This window comes from Vigna umbellata, chromosome 5 (assembly GCF_029865625.1).
Source record: "Vigna umbellata cultivar VRB3 chromosome 5, Vumbellata_1.0, whole genome shotgun sequence".
NCBI classification, from domain to species: domain Eukaryota; kingdom Viridiplantae; phylum Streptophyta; class Magnoliopsida; order Fabales; family Fabaceae; genus Vigna; species Vigna umbellata.
Genome location: NC_142169.1, coordinates 4,645,852 through 4,665,803, shown reverse-complemented (window position 1 = coordinate 4,665,803; position 19,952 = coordinate 4,645,852). Strand labels below are relative to the sequence as shown.

The window sequence follows — 19,952 nt, the reverse complement described above, 5'->3', positions numbered from 1 at the left end:
ATATCCTCTATTTGAAAACATTCAAGCAAATGAATCTCTCCGATGATTTAATAGTACCTTTTAATGAGCAAATCGTGGGATTCGCTGGGGAGTGGGTCAATACCGAAGGATACGTGGATTTAAGGACGAGCTTAGGAGCTGAGCGGGGTGTTAAGGAATTGAAGGTCAGATTTTGCTAGTGGAAGCCAATACCCCATACAATGTGTTAATGGGTCGACCATGTTTGAATTCTTTTGGGTCAATAATGTCAACCCCTCATCTAACTATGAAGTACCCATCAGACAAGGGGACCATCTGCACGATCAGGGTAGATAAAAGGATGGCGATAGAGTGTTACGTTGCGGGATTGAAGGTGGAACCTCTAGTGTAGAGGCACAAGATTCGAAGGTCGGAAGTAGCAATGGCAGACGTGGATCCTTGGGTCAACACTCAATATATAATAGAGCCGCAAGGCGAAGCTGTACTGTTCAGTTTGGGAAGAACGGTAAAACAAGTTACCTCCATGTGAGTGGGTCTCACAAAAGAGCAAGCTAAGGCCATTGGCCATCAGTTAAAGTTAACGAATGACCTTTTTGCATGGTTCGCAACTGACATGCTCGAAATACATCCTAGTGTAATTTCGTATAAACTGGCTCTCTTTGAGGAGGTGCGCCTGGTGGCACAAAAAAAAAGAAGGTTGAGAGAAGAAAAGCACCGATCGGTGGATGCGGAGGTCAAGAAGCTTCTGGAGGCCCAGTTTATCCGTGAAGTCAAACAGACTACGTGGCTAGTTAATGTAGTGATGGTTAAGAAGTCAAACAGACAATGAAGAATGTGCACTTACTTTACATATCTAAATAAAGTGTGCCCTAAGGATTCATAACTACTTCCTAGTATCGACGGTCTAGTCGACGGAGCGTCTAGATATGAGGTCCTCAGTTTTTTAGATGCTTACTCAAGATACAATCAAATTCCAATGTACCATCCCGATTGCGAGAAAACAACCTTCATTGTTGTAAGGTCGAATTATTGTTATGAAGTCATGTCGTTCGACCTCAAGAATGCGGAAGCCACTTTCAGTAAATAGGGAAGTGTTTGGAAGTTTACGTGGATGATATGGTTGTGAGAAGTTAGTTGCTAGAGGAGTACGTCAGGGACCTAATGGAGGTGGGAATGCACTTAAATCCAACCAAGTGTACCTTTAGAGTACCAACTGGGAAATTCTTAGGCTATATATTGATCGCATGGGTAATTGAAGCCAACCCGGATAAATGTAGGGCGATCCTAGAGATGCGAAGCCCTTAAAACTTGAAGGAAGTGCAGTGGTTGGTAAGAGATTTGACTGCCTTGTCCCAGTTTATTCCTAAATTGGCCGAAGGGGTTAAACCGATCATCAGGATCATGAGAAAGAGTTCCTCGTCGAAGTGGGATACTAAGTGTGAGGACGCCTTTCATGAGGTGAAGAGGATATTGGCTAGCCCACCATTCATGGGAAGACCAGATGTAGGACATAATTTGCAACTTTTTCTAGCAGTAACGGAAGAAACGATCAGTGTGGCATTGATATAGGAGGCACCATAACTTAAGCTTGTTTATTTAATAAGCAGAGTTCTCAAAGATGTTGAAACGCGGTATCAATGAGTGGAGAAGGTTGCTTTGGCGTTATTGATGGCCGCTCGTCGGTTGAGGCCTTACTTTCGAGGAAATCAGGTGGTAGTGAGGATTGATCATCCTATACCTAAAATCTTGCGAAAACCGGATTTGGTTGGGAGAATTGTGGGTTGAGCGGTGGAGTTATCCGAATTTAGACTAAGGTTTGAGTCGAAGGGATTAGTGTGGGGTCAACATTTGGCAGAATTTGCGGAAGAATTGCTCGTTGAGGAAGAGAGTATAACACAGCTGCGGAAGCTCTTCGTTGATGGTTTAGCCAGCAAAAAAGGTGGGGGAGCAGGAATAGTTCTGGAATGGCCGAGCGAACGAGTAATGGAACAATCACTTATCTTTCGTTTTAAGATAAGCAATAACTAGATAAAGTACGAGGCTTCGATAGCAGGCCTCGAGTTGGCAAAGGACCTTGGAGCAACATATGTGGATTGCCAAACTGATTCTCTGCTTGTCGTTAGACAGATTAACGATAGCTTTCAGATCAAGGATGATCAATTGTTGCAATACTTTCATAAGGATAAAGTTTTAACCGATCAGTTTAACGCGTTGGAGGTTAAGCATATATCTCGAGGATAGAATGCTCGAGCTGATACTTTGTCCAAGTTGGTGACGGGGAAGGAAAGTGGCCAGTTGACTTCGATAGTACGACAAATTTTGACAAAGCCTACTGTTGAGTGAGTGGTTGACCATATCAACGACATCTAATCGACCCATTGGAGGAACGAAATCGTCCCCCTAATAAGGGATCAGGAGGAGGGTAAAAGTATATCTATTAAGGATGCTAAAAGGATAGCACGGTACATGCTTATTGGAGGAGAGCTTTACAGAAAGGGATTTGTTACACCTTTATTGAAGTGTGTTTCCCATGAGGAGGCCCAGTATTTTTAAGGGAACTACATGAAGGAATATGTGGCAAGCACACTAGACGACGAGCCCTTCGCGCTCGTGTGCTACGAGTAGGGTATTTTTGGCCAACGTTGGAGAAAGATTTTGGTGACTTTGTGCAGAAATGCTTAAGTTGTCAGGAGCATGACAATGTTTTTAACCTGCCAGCCTCGGAGCTGCATAACTTGGTTTCCCCGTGACCTTTTGCCTAGTGGGGTATGGATATTGTAGGACCTTTCCTGACCGGTAAAGCTCAAAAGAAGTTTCTCTTAGTGATAGTTGACTATTTTACCAAGTGGGTGGAGGTTGAGCCACTGGCTACCATCACTACTACACAGGTCCAAAAATTTGGTTGGAGAATAATATGTCGCTTCGATTTGCCATGGGTGATAGTTACCAACAATGGGAGCCAATTTGTGGATAGAAAATTGGCTAAGTTCTATCAGAACTTGGGAATAAAATATGGCACCAGTTCTGTAGAGCACCCTTAGACGTATGGTTAAGCAGAGCCAGTTAACAAGGCCATAGTCAACGAGTTGAGAAATGATTGGGGAAGAGCAAAGACGCATGGGTGGATGAGCTCCTGAAGGTACAGTGGAGTTATCGTTGGACCCCGCACGGTATAATCAGTGAAACACCTTTCAACCTGACGTATGGAATGGATGCTATGCTGCCAGTGGAGGTCGGCGAACCTACGGTCAAAAGAAGGGTTGATAATATGGAAAGTAATGACGATCAACTGAGGATGGACCTAGACATTTTGCAGGAAAGAAGAGATATAATTGTTGTCCACGTAGAGACCCAAAAGAGATTGGTATCACGTTGATACAACACCAAAGTACGTCTACGACAATTTATGGAAGGCGACTTGGTGTAGCACAAAATGATAGAGGCTCAGAGAAACCGAGCTCACAGAAAATTTGCAGCTAACTGGGAAGGCCCTTTTAAGATAACAAAAAATCTCAACAATGGAGCATATCGCCTGGAGCACCCGAGTAGCAAGGCTGTCCCCAATACTTGGAATGCGTCTCATCCTACATTTTATTTCAGCTAAGAACTATTTGTAATTTAATGTTGAAGGAATAACACAAGATGTTTTCAGTATTTTATATGTTGATCCAGGAGATTCCCACAGTACGCAGCTTGATGATTCTAAAACAGGGTCACCTTAAACTCTAGTGGCCAACGTTGCTCAGTGGTTCTAAAACGAATTCACCTTAAACTCTAATGGCCAATGCCGCTCGGTGGTTCTAAAATGAATTCACCTTAAACTCTAGTGGTCAACGCCGCTCGGTGGTTCTAAAATGAATTCACCTTAAACTCTAGTGGCAAATGCCACTTGGTAATTCTAAAATGAATTCACCTTAAACTCTAATGGCAAACACAGCTCGGTGATTCTAATACGAATTCATCTAACTCTAGTGGCCAACATCGGTCGGTGATTCTAAACTAGTCTGCACCGCTCGGACAGAAAATAGTGAGCCCAAACATCTAAGGCTAGCGAAGCTCAACTTGGAACACAATAAAAGGCGATAAATAAAGTTGAAAAATAAGAAATAGTAGTTTGATCATTCAAATTGAGAAGCTATACACAAAAGGGGAGAAATATGTAAACTAAATGAAATGTTTGAGTAAATATTTTACTATTACAAATAATCATGAATCAACCTCGGCGACCTCTTCATCACTAGCCCCGATAATCTCGATAACTTGGGGCACTTCGATTGTCGTAGTGTGGATCGAAGTTGGAGCTTTGGCATCTTCAGGAAGGGATAGGGCCACTAGTTGCGCATCAATCACCGGTTTCATAACGTCGAATTTAGGATGGTCGAATGTTCAAATCCATTGAGTCGCTCGGTACAGATCTCCTCACCCAGAAATTTGTTTTCAGCTTGCAGCTTCTTTCGGTCAGCGGTAAAAGTGTCTCTTTTTTTAATAAGCTCTTGGTTTTCTATAGCAGCCTTCTAGAGGTCCAACTTCAGATCATCGTTTGATTGTTGGAACTGGCGGTTGTTGTTCTTAACTTTGTTTAAAGCTGCAATGGCTTTTGTTTGCTCGTCCTCAACAGCCTTTAGAGCTTCTCCAAACGACTCGCTAGGTCTTCGTTCGCCTTCTGGACATTTGCCAGATCCGTCCTGGCCATCTCGAGTTCCTCGGCCATTAAAGATTTGGCGGAACCTGCAGCATAGGACATACACAAGTTAGATTGAACGTTCAGCTCGTATGCCATATCCAAGGCCTCCCCAAAAATCATTCCCTTGAAATGTTTTTTCTCTTCAAGCTCGAGGTGGTATTGCAACCGCTCAACAACGCGCACGTTCGAGTCAAGGGGACCAGTGAGAAGAGGACCCTCAGGAATCTTCCTCTTGCTCCTCTTGTTTGAGGAAACAAACTTCTCTTTTGAAGCCTTCCTATTAGTTGATTGAAGTACAGTGATTAATTTTGGTGAGCACGTTAGTCCAACAGGAGGCACATGCGGTGATTCAATTCTGGTGCATCCTATTATTGTTAACACCTTTCTTTTATTTTAGTATTTTTAACACATATTCAAGGTTTATCATGCGACTTTTCTTTTTTAATACAAACAACATTTCACCTTTTCAGTTCAATCATTGCAATTCCAATTCTGTTTTGAATTCATCTTTGCGTTTTTGTTTCACTACTAATGCATTCATATCTGCACTTTCATTTTATTTGGTTCTATTGGAATTTTGTTTGATGGGTTGTTGTTCTTTGCCGCTGTAATTTCCAACTTTTGTTGCAATTTGATTTTGTTCCAATTGTAAATTTACTTTAATGTGGTCTATTATGTTCGGTTGTGTTTAATTTCCATTTTAATTTAGTTCATTTCTTATCACAAAGGCTCTTCAAAACCTCCCCACAAACTGTTCGACCTATTACTTGAACCAAATTTGGTCCTTGAGAGACGACCTAGGAGTCACTTCCTAGTCTATACTGCATTCTTATTGCACATCAAATTTGTATGGGGTGCTACCCCCATCAAGGTCTAAAACGAGAAAGAAATTAGATAAGTTACAAATGACGGCTCAATGAAAGCAAACTTGAAAATCTTACTGAACACACTAGTGCATAAAGCGTTAGAACCCAAAAACTGATGAGTTGTCGAAAAGAGGTCCTTCGGGGTAGGTGATCAAGTTGGTGGACAACGTCCAGTTCATCGGGGGTCATGGTAGATTTGGCATAAGAAATAATTCTCTTATGATGCTCGGTCCAGCAAAAAGGAAATTTGGGTTGATTGTCGTCCGAATAATAGCTGGATCGGCTGGATTCTTTGATTGACACCTTAAAGAAATTCGTTTTGAATTTCTTATAGGACATGTTGAATAACATAAAAAGTTGCTTGTCCTTCACAGGAGCGATAGACACCCAGGATTTTTTTCGATGGGGCAGAGCATAGAAGAAATAAAGAAAGGTAGCCGGCGTAGGTGTTAGGGCTAGAGCAGTACAAACCACGACGAACGCCTGTATGTAGGCACACCCATTTGGGTGAAGTTGGCGCGGAGCCACATTTAAAGCATGAAGAATGCCCATTTGGTATTTTGAAAAGGGTATTCGAAAGCACAGATCACGAAACAAGGTGATGTAAACATAGAAAAAATCCATGTCGTGCCCTTCTCATCTATGACACGCGTGTTCGTTCATTCGACAAATGACTAACGCTATGTTGTCAGCATCCCTGGTGCTGGCCAATATACTCACTCTGCTAACTGGGTACTCTAAAGAGGAACTAGTAATATAGAAAGGCGAGTACAATCCTACCTCATGGGGAGCCCAATCATACTCAACCTCAACCTCTATCTCTTCTTCTTCCACCTACATTCCCTAGCGACATCAACCTCAACCTCTATCTCTACTTCTTCCTCCTCCATGACTTCCCTCAGCGCTTCTGGATGATTGCCCTCTCCAATATAACCTAAAATTAAGGACCCAATAGATGAAGATGACTCTGCCACATCATCAGCATACCCCTGCCTTCACCGGCGGGCTCATCGGCTGACACGTGGATGAAGACATAGTTACCTGCAAGGAAAAAGTTTCTACAAACGATGGAAGAAGTAGGAAGACAGGTGTGACAATGATAATAGTCTCCTCTCATATTTATAGCCTGAAAAAGCGGTTTCAGAAATGAATCTCACCCCTTTATTACAATCAAATTGGACGATTGAGGAGGCTCAACTCTTCAACTTCAACTGTCACATATCCCACAATTCCACGAGTCCCTTGATCCGCGGTCACTTTACATATAGTCTCATTTGACAACAATCCCTTCTCACCATTTTCAAATCGATCAACCTATATAAAACCCCTTCGCAATTATATTTAGTTGCTTGGGTCTTGGGGGACTTATGTACTATACAATGTGTACCGGTCGTCCTTCGTGAAAGCTATCCATTATTCAATGCATGCAGTCGATTAATTAATGTTTGAAACAACTGATCGGTTGAGAAACAATGACATCAGCAGGTAAGCTGGAAAACATTAATGACTAATTATTAGGTTTAACGGTCATATTAAATGTGAATATACAATATTAATGGGTGATTGACATGTTATATTGTTTAAGAATATATTGTGTTAATGGGTAATTAATGGGCTTGATGTATAAGTACGAGATTAATGACCAGGTAAAGTCACTTTTTTTCAGAATTACATTTAGACCTTCTTGATAGACATATCTGACTTGAGTGTCAGAGTGTTTCCTGCAGGTCAACCACACTCAGGAGAAAGCCTTTGAAAGATTGGACGATCAGAGAATTATAGCGAGGTGTTCGAGTGATCTAGAGTGTAACTGGGAAGACGATCGACTTCAGACCCCTTCAACCGAAACAGAGTGAAAATAACAATATAATATATATAATATAATATATATAAGGTTTAATCATTCACGAAGTCCCTATTTTCGCGTGGAATCTCAATTTAGTCCCTTAGTTTCTGGAAATCTCAATTGGGTCCCAAATTTATGAAAATTGCAACAATTGGATCCTTTCCGTTAAATTGTGTCCAACGGCGTTAGTGTGTGTCTGACGTGGCACGCTGTAGTCAGTTTCTTAACTGACGTGGCTGACTGAAGCAGGGGCAGTGAAGCACGTGGATAATAACAAGTTTTTAAGTCCTCCCCACATAGTGCGACCTTATCAACCCCTGTTGAAAGGGAACCCCAGCTTTTGCAGCATAGCCAAGCGCAGCCACCACCCCAGAATCGGGAACCGCAATCACAACGTCGCACTCAACGGGGCTCTCAGTGGCCAATATTTCCCCGAATTTCCTCCTAGACTCATACACAGACCTCCCGAAGACAACAGAGTTGGGAAGTGCGAAGTATATGTGCTTGAATATGCAATGCTTTGGCTCCTGATGAGTCACGAGGCAGAGGGATTGGATTCCCGTGTGGTCCACCACCACAACCTCACCCGGGTTCACCTCTCTCTCATACGTCGCATCGATCAAATCCAACACGCATGTCTCCGAGGCGAAAACCACAGCGCCATTCTTTCTCCTTCCCATCACCAAAGGTCGGAATCTGAAGGGGTCCTTCACAGCCACCAGCTTGTCCTCCGTGAGGAGCACCAGGGAGTACGCCCCCTTCAGATTCTCGCAGGCATCCACGACTCTAAGGAGGAAAGGTCTGTGCTTGGAGGCGGCAATCAGGTGGAGCACGACCTCGGTGTCGAAGGTCGTATTGAAGATGGACCTGTTGTCTTCCAGTTTGGCGCTTAGGGAGCGGTAGTTCACGAAGTTTCCATTGTGCGCGACTGCGACGGAGCCGAAACGGTAGCCGGCGACGAAGGGTTGGACGTTCACGAGCTTAGAGTGGCCAGCGGTGGAGTAGCGGACGTGGCCAATGGCGCAGGAGCCAGGGAACTCAGATAACTTCGATTAAACCCTAAATAACCAAATTGATACCCCAATTTGGGAAATGGAATGAATTTTGGACGAACCGAACCCTAGAAGTACTCAGAACAATCCCAATCCCTAATTCGATCAATTCAAAATCTGAATCCCTTTTTTGGTTTAAAACATTTATTTTCTTTTTACTTAAAAAATTGTTATTATCCACGTGCTTCACTGCCCCTGCTTCAGTCAGCCACGTCAGTTAAGAAACTGACTACAGCGTGCCGCGTCAGACACACACTAACGCGTTGGACACAATTTAACGGAAAGGATTCAATTGTTGCAATTTTCATAAATTTGGGACCCAATTGAGAATTCCAGAAACTAAAGGACTAAATTGAGATTCCACGCGAAAATAGGGACTTCGTGAATGATTAAACCTATATATAATTAACGTAAAGTATAAGTGAAAATTAATAAATTGAAAAACTTTAGGAGAAAAAAAATACGACATTGTGTGTAAAAACTTTAAAACACTTAGAAATAGATTGGGAAAGTAAATATTTTTTTTCTAAAAAAGCTATCATAAAATATATACTTCATAAATATTTCTTGCATCGAAATTATCATAGAATATATAATAACCCTCCAATATTTTTTTCACACCAACTAAATTATTTCTTGCAGGTTCCATAAAACTTGCTACCTAGCATACTTTATGTGCAATGTCAGGCTAAATATGAATTAAGTACTTTATACAATGAATATGTTGATAAAACAATATATAATTATAGTTTATTTAATTAACTTATAAATTTGCTTAATACAAACGTATTTAATAAGTTTTTTCAACTTAGTTTATTGTAAAAGTTCAAAGGTTTTAATTATAACTTTCACTGATTTCTAATTCGTAATTTATTTCATTTTTATATATTATTTTTTATATTTTTATATTTTATTGTTTTTGCTTTTATTTACTATTGGATAATTTGATTTTATAGAGATAATTAGTTATTATACTATTTTTAGAATTTTTTTATTTATCTTAACTTTTTTATACAATTCAAATTAAAACAAATTTAATAAATATTATAAATTAAAGTAACTAATATTTTATTAAATAATTATATTTAAAACACACACTATGAAAATTCTAAAAAAATCATTTTATTCTAGCCTGTGAACTCAACTCTTCTTCTGAAACGTACTGATGTTTTAACTTTATTCTTAAAAACTTCTTCACCCAAAAACATAACTTCTAGATTGCCAATATCTCCACCCATCTCGCAAAACTTAAATCCTGGTCTTTTAATTCCTTATCTTCGAGGCAAGCAATTGTCTCAAAGGCTTAAACCAATTCTAATGAAGGTATATAGGTCAAGTTGTCCTTGAATTTGCATTCCTATACTACTATAGAGCACAATAAACTACCACAAAGACAATAACACGACATAAATTTCTATAGGAAACAACGTTGGAACCCCAACCCTTTCTTACCCTAAACCTTTAGAATTAAGAAAGGAAAATCATCTATGGTAAAAGTCATGACTATGCACCCTCATTACTTCTATTAAGATCTTTTCTGTCCTCAAAACTTCTAGTTAGATACACAATTTTACCATCTAGACTTGGAGAAAATGGTAGAACATACCATTTAGACTCAGCTTCCAAAGGAAAGACATGACAAACCCACCACTCACAGGCCATCCTAAGGACGAACGATTCTGATACCATTAATGTAACATCCCAATTTAGTAATATAAAATTTACTAAAATGAAAAATTACATTGATATGGAAAGAACATAACTAAAATTTTATGAAGAACTAAATTCTTCACCTGAAGACCGAAATACTCGTATACCGCTACTATACCAACAACCTTCAGATGAGCCAACTGAAAAAGTTGCATCCCTAAGCTCACACCATTCAGGTGATCATTGCAAAAGAGAAACAAACACACAAAGACAGGACACAAAAAAGCAAGGGTAAGCTAGTGTAATTTAATATTCACGTGGAAGTACAATTCAACAATCAACTAAGATACTCTCATACATGTATAAAACATATAAACATATATTGACCGACCACTTTGACTTGACTATCCAGACTAGTATGAATATGTAGCTTTTGACCGTTCGTGCACTCGTGGGTGTAGTAACTGAAAACCCATCAGCTGCAACACGAGGTTAACCCGTTATCACTCACCGTAGGACCCCCCTCCCTCATCTAGGACCTCCTGCTATTCTCACGACATGAATTACCCATCTCTACTTGAGATTTGGTAATCATTAGAATGTCAGGATGAACGCCGTGGATTTCGCTGTCCATATTCATACTTTACCACCACCTTGATAACCAATCACTGAGACATTCCTCCTTGGAATTCTCTTTCATACCAGTTGGAACATCATACCATACTTTCAATTTGACACCATTATGATAAAGCATACATTCAGCCATCAAAGTAATTGGAACAATTAATTAACATAACACATTGGAATAAATATAAATATAAGCCGCACAAAAATAACCAAACACATATGAACAAGACCTAACACCCTGTGAATGTTGGAGACCGATCGTAGTTAAGACCGAATACAAGTACGAGACCGAGCGTTAGTACTAGATCGAACACTAATATCAAACTGATCGCTACTAAGAGACCACATAACCCACTAAGATTGATCGCTAGATTCAATCGAATAGTAGTACAAGACCAATCGGTCATTAACTGAAGCCCCACGGAAGCAAAAATCAGTTAAGACCGAACACAATACAAAACTTAGCACTACTAAGAACGGGGGCTAGTACAAGACCGAGCACTACCCAGAACGGGCGCTAGTACAAGACCGAGCACTACCCATAACGAGCGCTAGTGCAAGACCGAGTACTACCTCCTAAGACTGAACGGTCATGAATGGGTAAGACTAAAGAGACCGAACCCAATTCATGACTAAATTCCTTAACATGATCGAGCGATCATCAGTGAACGCTTAATTTTCTGCATAATTTTGTAGAACTTCTGCAAAATTATGAACAAGCTAGATTTTACCAAAACTAAACAATTTCCCTAACTTCTAATCCTCCAAACATGAATCATATACACCTTTACACCTATCCAAGGTTACCTAAAATCGTTCTAACACCATCCCAAAGAGTCCCATACCAGATTCCCCTCCTCAAGGATTGCATTCATCTCAACCATGTATTTCATATAACAGTATGTGCAAAGACGAATATACAATACAATACGAATAACAAGCCATAAATAGAGTTCATAAATAATATCAAAATAGTTGATGCCAAGTAACGTATCACTTACCTTGTATTTTGAGTGATGAAACCATTCTTGTAAAAACCAATGAAACACCAACGAACGAAAAAAAAACTTATTCAACTTTAATGTAAAACCCCCAAACAAGGACTAATGAACAAAAACAAGCAGAACAACATACAAAACTAGGTTTTCCACCCTCAAATATCAACATAAGAATCTATCTTTGCCACCCACAAATCATGTATGGGAAGGAAGCCTAACAAACTCCCCAAAGACAACAAACACTCTTCTGAATGATCGTGAACCTCTAAATGACAAGGAAACAAAGAGCAAGAACAAATCAAAACACATGACAAAAGGGATAATGCTAGAATACTGGGTCTCAGAAATGGCCAACAAGCACCAAAAGGAAGCAACAAACATACAATTCACAACTCAAAAGGATTTGCGAAAGGAAAACAAAAAATAGATACTTTGAAACCAGCATGTCATAGCTTTCTTTTGTAAATTTTTGTTCGTCATCATGAAAAAAATTCAAAAAAATATAAAACTTGACCAATCACATGTGGCCGTGTCAAAATATTGTCAAAATTTTGTGACATTGTTTTCCTAAAAAACTCCAATTGCCAATTAACTCTAACACAATGCAGTTCACAAAATCGTAAACTATGATTTTCTAGCAGTAAAATGGTTTCTAACCCAAGACAAACTAGGAGCAGCACATATTCATGATGTAATTTCAAAAGTTCATGTAACCAAAAAACAAATATTCTATCCATTTACCTAGCTGAATGGTGCAAATGCTCTCAAGTGATTGAAACTAATTTCCAAATGCTTCAATTTGGTACAATTCAAGCGCCCAAACAGCAAGATGACAAGGGAGTGTGATCCCTAATAGTATGAGGCAACATTGTAATGATTTTGAGTGAGGTGAGGAGGCGTAGGATCTGTCAGAGCTGCTCTAGGGCATAGTGGTCGCCTCGTTCTGACACGTACGTTCGCAAGTAGTCCACCAGAGCACCAACAAGGAGGCTCTCAACCTCGTTAGCGCCTTTAACCTCGGTTGCACATAGGTGGAGGTTAGAGGACCCGCTTGCTCCTCCATGAACTCCACCAACTTCAGCAGGTACCGATCGCCGAACACAATCATCATTCTCCACTGATCAGTTTGCCTTTCATGAATTTCTTGCCTCCGATCACTGTAATGGTCATTCTACAATACAAACATGATTAACGGATTGAAGAATCCAAAATACACTTCGAAATCCCATATAGATTTTCAGATCATAGATATCGAAAAAAGAAACATGTTCACAACATTAAGTAATCTGAACGGGCCACCAAGCCTACTCACCACGTCTTGACCACTTAGTGAACAGATCCAACTCCATTCATTTATTAGTGGATTGAAAAAAATTCAAACTTGACCCGACCCATCACGGGTTTGTGGATTGACTCATTGACTTACATAATTATAAGTTTTTTTAAGTCCAAAAAAAATTACAATATTTCTGTAATTCATATTTAAATAAATTTCACTCACGTTAAACTCTAAATATAATTCAAAATAAAAAAAGTAACATATAATTCAAATGTAATCCAAAAACAAACTCAAAAAACGAAAAACATAAGTTTATAATATTAATAATTTTTGTGTCACTTATCCATTTATAAGATTAAAGTCTTATGAGTAAATTTATAATATTTTACTTTCTTAAAACATCTTTTTTTTATTCTCATGTACAATACAATAAAAAAATGTTAACAAATAATATTGAAATACAAAATAATAAATATATAAATTAAACTAGGTGCGTTCGTAGTGAGCCAGGTTCTAAGTGAGTCGGGTTGAAGATTGATCCGTATTTAAAAATTTTATTTTTCAAATCCAATCTCGAACCCGTAGTAGGCCATGCTGATCCATAGATTTTAACCCATTTTGACAACAGTATCTGAAATGTATTTTCAGATCTAAAAATATAGATTTAAACCCTTGGTTGGTCCTCACTTTTTTATGGTAATCTCAATTGGGTGCTCATTTTTGCAACTGTCTCAATTGGGTCATATTTTTTGTAAAAATGAGCCAATTTTACCATAATTGTTAAGTGTTCCCAGACAGTGTTAAATTTAGCTTACGTGTTGCACAAAGGATGTGCTGATGTGTGTTATTTGATTATGTGAATTCTTTTACAATCTCAATTCCACCTAACATTTAAAGAGGTGTGAGAAATTTCTAACTGGAACCATATTTTCTTCTCTCTCCTCCTTCGCGTCCTCCTTCCCCTATCCCTGCTCCACCGGCGCCACCACTAACAACCATCACCGTTCAACGAAATACCAAATATTCAAAACTTTTCCCCTCTTGCCGACAACGTCAACTTCATGTGGCCCCATTGTTCTCCAAACCCCATCTTTCAGTACACGCGACGCTGTTTCAATGGTGCTTGCAGAATTTGAAGCTGACTTGGACCCTGCTTTGGACAACGCACCTAAAGACGCATCAGAGTCACGTTGTTTGGTGCCCACCTTGGAATCCTTGGATTCTCATGCATCAGAGTTTTTATCTTGAGATAACAGTGGCGTGGTTGATCGGTGGAATTTTCGCGATCCAGTTTTGTATTTTGTGCCCAACCATTTCCCTCTTTGCTACTGCAATCATTATCTGTAATTTCCCCTAGAAGCATTTTCCCCTCTTCAAACGCCCTTCTACAATTTCCTTTAGAAGAAATGAAATTTCAGAGAATAAGAAATCTATTAGTGGCGTAAGCTTAATATTGATTGTTAAGTAAATTACATCTTAGACTACCATTATTGCTTTGAGATCGTTACTGGTGAAAATCAAGCACTGTAATCAAATTTGACCAGTTGAAGTACTCCTTTACATTGAAAATCAAGCATTGTAATAAAATTCACAAACGTCAAATCACACTCACACTTACTACACCCCTCTCTTTGCAAGCCATTAGAATTTCAATCACTCCCTCTTTCAACATCGCTTCCACCACTACCCTTCTCCTTATATATTCCAATTCCAAAACGCACTCCAACGTTGCAATGCGAAGCCCTAATTCTCTCAAACGCAGAAACCCTATGATTTTAGGGATCTTACCTTTGCACAAAATCTCATCAACCAGGGGGATTCAAATGAAATTAATCAGCGAACGTCGGCTCCTGTAGCTAGCGCGTAGACGAGATCGTGAACGGCGACGCGGTCAATATATTTTTGGATTTCGGATTGGATGGCGCTGGCGAGGTAAGTTATCTTGCATTTGGTAAGTGTTGGAGGAGGGATCGTGGGAAGTAGCCACAATATTTGTGGAGTTTATCGATTAGGGATGGGAGGGAGGAGAGGATGCGAAAGATGTTGCGGAGGTTAGGGTCGGAGGAGAAGACGACGTGGTACTTGGCTTCGAGGTCGAGGAGGGTGTCAATGGCAATGCTGGAATCTGTTGGGAAGAGGAAGGTGAAAAGATTGGTGTTCGTGTGAAGGGCTTTGGAAGCTTCTTTGACAGCTTCAATTTTGTCATATCATAATTCTTTAATTTAAATAAAATTTTTATGTAATCAAACAATACATGTCAGCATAAACACGTCAGCTATATTTAACGCCGTTTGAGAGCACTTAACAATTAGGGTAAAATTGGTTCATTTTTACAAAAAATATAACCTAATTGAGACCGTTACAAAAATGAGGACCCAACTGAAATTACCATACAAAAATGAAGACCAACCAAGGGTTTAAACCAAAAATATATTTTGAATTTTACATAATATATTTTTATTTTTCGGGAAATACGTAATGTAGAATATGTTTCTCAATTTGATAGTACATTCTGAATTGGTTGTTTTGGAATGATTTCTAATGGACTATTCACTTTAGAATATCTTCTCGCATCCAGTAATACCTTTCAGATCACTAATATGGAACCTACTCAAAATCCTTAGTTAACCTCCAGTAATCCAGTAAAACGAAAACAACAACTCTATTCAATCCATGAAGAACCTGGTGCAAATGTTCCAAAATTTATGAAGCTTCAAGAATAGAACGCAGTGAAAAAAAGAATCAACAAAGACTGAGAACGAATAAAGATGAACAAAGGGTCTGGTTACAGGCGTAGAAGAAAGAAGGTGAAGGAAAGAGTCTCCTATTTTATTATAAATTCTGAAAGATAAAGCGGACATTTGCTAATGTAGGGGTGCAGGAAGAAAAAATTGGCAGTAGAAAAAAATGCCCAAAAACCAAATTGATTATTTATCCAATGTTTTTATCTTAAAAAAATTAACACAATAAAAAGATACACAATCATATATATATATATATATATATATATATATATATATATATATATATATATATATATATATATATATATATATATATATATATATATATATATATATATATATATAAGGTAGTATTTACTTATGAAGATGAATTTGAGAGGGTGAGTAGATGAATTTGAGGAAATTTGAGAGTGAAATGTGTGTTATTTTTATAAAAGAATTTGAAGGTGATAGAAAATAGATTTGAAAATAAATTTTTTGAAAATTTGTGAAATGATTTGATTCATACAATGGATTAAAAAATGTTTTAATAAGTAGAAAGTAAAAATCATCAAATTGTATAATAATAATATAAAATGATATATTTATGAGTAACATATTTTTTTATAAAAATTATTTGAAATATAGATTATTATTATTATAATAAATAAAAATTCTTAATATGTTTGTTGTAAAAAATGTTAAGTAATTTTGTGGATATTATTTTTTTGACATATTTAATAAATACCAATTTAATAATAAATTGAAAAACCTGTTTGATTATTAGTGAACAATAATGATTTTTATTTTGATTAATTTAAATAATAGTATAAGAAGTAATAAAAAAAATAATGATCCATTGAAATTGTTAACCGTGATAACATGTGAAGCAATAAAGTCCAAATTTACATACTTATTAAACTGAGAAAGATATCCAAAAAAGAAAAAAACATAATTCGAGTCAGTGATATTTTAGTAACCACCATTTGGCATCCCAAATCCGCTCACTATAGGTGAGATGTAAGGAGCGGATTATTTCGCAAATCCATGATCTACATCGTTCACAAATCAATCACTCGATGCCAACATCAGTCATCCACGCAAATATGAGCCTTTGAACAGTCAATTCGTATAAGTCAACACAATCTAAATGTCTTGAAATATTGTGACTAAAAAGATTAAAAAGAACCTTAAACTGCTAGTATATATGTGGTGGAGCCTTTTCAAAATTCCTTCGTCCTCCTTCTTTATATTTTTCATGTTATTTAGAGAAAAATTAATAGTGAGATTTTTCCTGAGGATATCTAAGATTTTGTATTTTTCTATTGGCTTAATTACCTACTTAGTCCCCATGTTAGGAGGTAATTTTCTGTTTAGTACCCGGTTTTAAAAATGTAGGCATTTGGTACCTATGTTTTGAAATTTGTATCAATTCAATCCTATCCAGTTAACGACGTTATAATTGATGCAAGAAAGGACGTTAATGATAGCCTTGCATCAATTATAACGTCGTTAACTGGATAGGATTGAATTGATACAAATTTCAAAACATAGGTACCAAATGCCTACATTTTTAAAACCGGGTACTAAACAGAAAATTACCTCCTAACATGGGGACTAAGTAGGTAATTAAGCCTTTTCTATTTTACAAAGAAATGTTTGTTTTGACTTAGTGAAGTTTTGTTTTCCTCTATTGTATTTCTTCATCAATCCCTTCTTCTATTTTCCTTTTCTCCTATCTTAATGACAACTTATAGTTTTGTTGTCGAATACATCATTGGTCTAACTCAAATTTTGTCTTTAGAAATAAAAACTTCCATTTTGGATATACGCGTACACAAAAATTCCCACCATCATTATGATTGACGAGGACAACTTGTTTGACGAAATTACGAGGAAACTTTTGATATATAATATAATATAGCATGTAGAAGTACCGGTATCTTGAGCAAGCTATCCAGGATTGAGATCCCTCAAGATATGGAACCAAACATCATGAAAACATGACAACCTCACCAGAATTCACCAAAACAGAAAAAAAGTTATAAACCACCCAAAATCATTGCAATTGTTAGTTAGAATCTTCTATTATTTTGACAGTTCGATATCTTGTTTGATAACCGTTCGGTTTATTCTAGTCGTTTGTGATCGAATGTTCTCTTGTGTTCGGTCATGAATGTTCGGTCTTGTATGCTCATTTCTTTGTTCTGTTTTTGTTCGAACGTTCTTATGCGGTTGAGCAATCGGTGTCGGTCGTTTTGTGTTTTTTTTTTGTTGCTGATACCTGTGTTGACTATATATTGTAGCCAACATTTGCTTTTTGAGACAATTGAATCACAAAATATTCAGATCATTTCTCTCTGGGTTTTCTCTTCTCTCTTTTCTCGGTTTTCTATTTCTCTGTTTCACACTCGAATCCAACAATTGGCACCCACCGTGGGGCAATGAATCAAGAAACTCAAAGAAGCGATGGCAACCAAGTTCGACATTGAGAAGTTCAATGGTTCTAATTATTTCGGGCTGTGGAAGATCAAGATGGAGGCTATCTTGATACAGTAGGAATGCAATGAAGCGTTGAAGGGTGAGTTGAACATAAGTGTTGGAATGTCGCAAGAAGAGAAGAAAAGAATGGTTGATAAATCAAGAAGTGCAATCATACTGTGCCTGGGTGATAAGGCGCTGAGAGAGGTTAGGAAGGAGAAGACTGCCACTAGTACAAAAATAGCGTACAACGTCGAATATTTTGGGCTTTTCACTACGAATTCGAGAACGACGTCATATCGGGAGACGTTAAATTGACGTCGAATTTAAAAAATTTGACGTTAATTTAACGTCGAATTTTGTCATATACGATGTTAATCAATTTTTTTTATTTTTTTAATTAATTGTAATCATTTTTTACAACTCTACGAAACCTGAAAAGCAGAACTATGAACGGTAATATAGGATCAACAACAAATAACAATAACAAACAACAAACAAGTTCAATCAAACAAGTTCAACCAAACAACAACAAACAAGTTCAACCAAACAACAACAAACAAGTTCAACAAAAAAAATAAAAAACAAGTTCAACAAATAAGTTCTTAAAAACGAAAACGAAAACTAACCTTTAAAAGGTGGGTTCATCGGAATAAAGTGTTGCCACTAGTAAGAGAGAAAGCAAAATGCACCTATGAAAGACCAGAACACGAAAATAATCGGTGAAAACAAACGAAAATCATACCTAAAGTAGTTAATTAACATGCATTTGTATCAAATGAAAGAAAGATTATGATGATCGTCAAATTTCGTTCGAGAAAAGTTTGAGTAGAGAAGAGGATCTCGCGCGCTAAGATAAAGTAAATGAATTTTGAATCTCCCGCTCAATTTTTTATTGAATTCACTAGCCTTTTGACGTCTAACGCTGAGGCATTCGACGTTTTATATCCTTTTACGTTGAATTATAATTCTAAACGACGTTTAATAATTGCCTTTATTTACAAAGTTACCACCGGTCATTTTTAACGTTGGTTATTTAGTGGTTAGACGTTGAACGCGTGACGTTATACGCTGTTTTTTCAATAGTGTGCGGCTGGAATCTAGGCGAAGTTGGAATCTCTGTACATGACGAGATCACTGGCTCATAGGTTGTGTTTGAAGCAACAACTCTATTCGTTCAAGATGACAGATTCAATAACCATAGAGGAGCAGCTTGCAAAATTCGGTAAGATCGTTGATGATCTGGAGAATATTGACGTGCGATTGGAAGATGAAGATAAAGCAGTTATTTTTCTGAATGCTCTTCCAAGAACCTTCGAGCATTTCAGGGATGCCTTGCTCTACGGTAAAGATTAGGTGATCACACTAGAGGAGGTTGTGACGTCAATTCGAACCAAGGGGTTTCAAAAGCTCCAAGATTCGAAGACAACCGAGGAGGTGGCATCTGGGTTGTTTTTGATGAAGGGGAAATGGAAGAAGCAGGCTGGAAATGGGAAGAAGACAAAGACAGAGGGTGTGAAACAGGTGAGATGTTTCAAGTGTCAGAAGATTGGACATATCAAGAAGTATTGTCCAAAGAAGGGCAAAACCGTTCGGCCATAGGAAACTATTGATGTGGTAGAGGCTTTTGAAGGATATGAATCTGCTGGTGTTCTGGTGGCTTCGTCTGAAGATTCTCAAAGGGGCTGGGTCATGGATTCTGGCTGCAGCTAACATATGTGTCCGGTGAAGGAGTTCTTTGAGAATCTGGATCAGAAAGAGCATGGA

General features: G+C 38.0%; 1 pseudogene; it reads right to left on the bottom strand.

The window, feature by feature from the left end:
* Window positions 1–7,656: 7,656 nt before the first annotated feature.
* LOC124820699 (amidophosphoribosyltransferase, chloroplastic-like) lies at window positions 7,657–14,054 on the bottom strand (annotated as a pseudogene).
* Window positions 14,055–19,952: the final 5,898 nt, after the last annotated feature.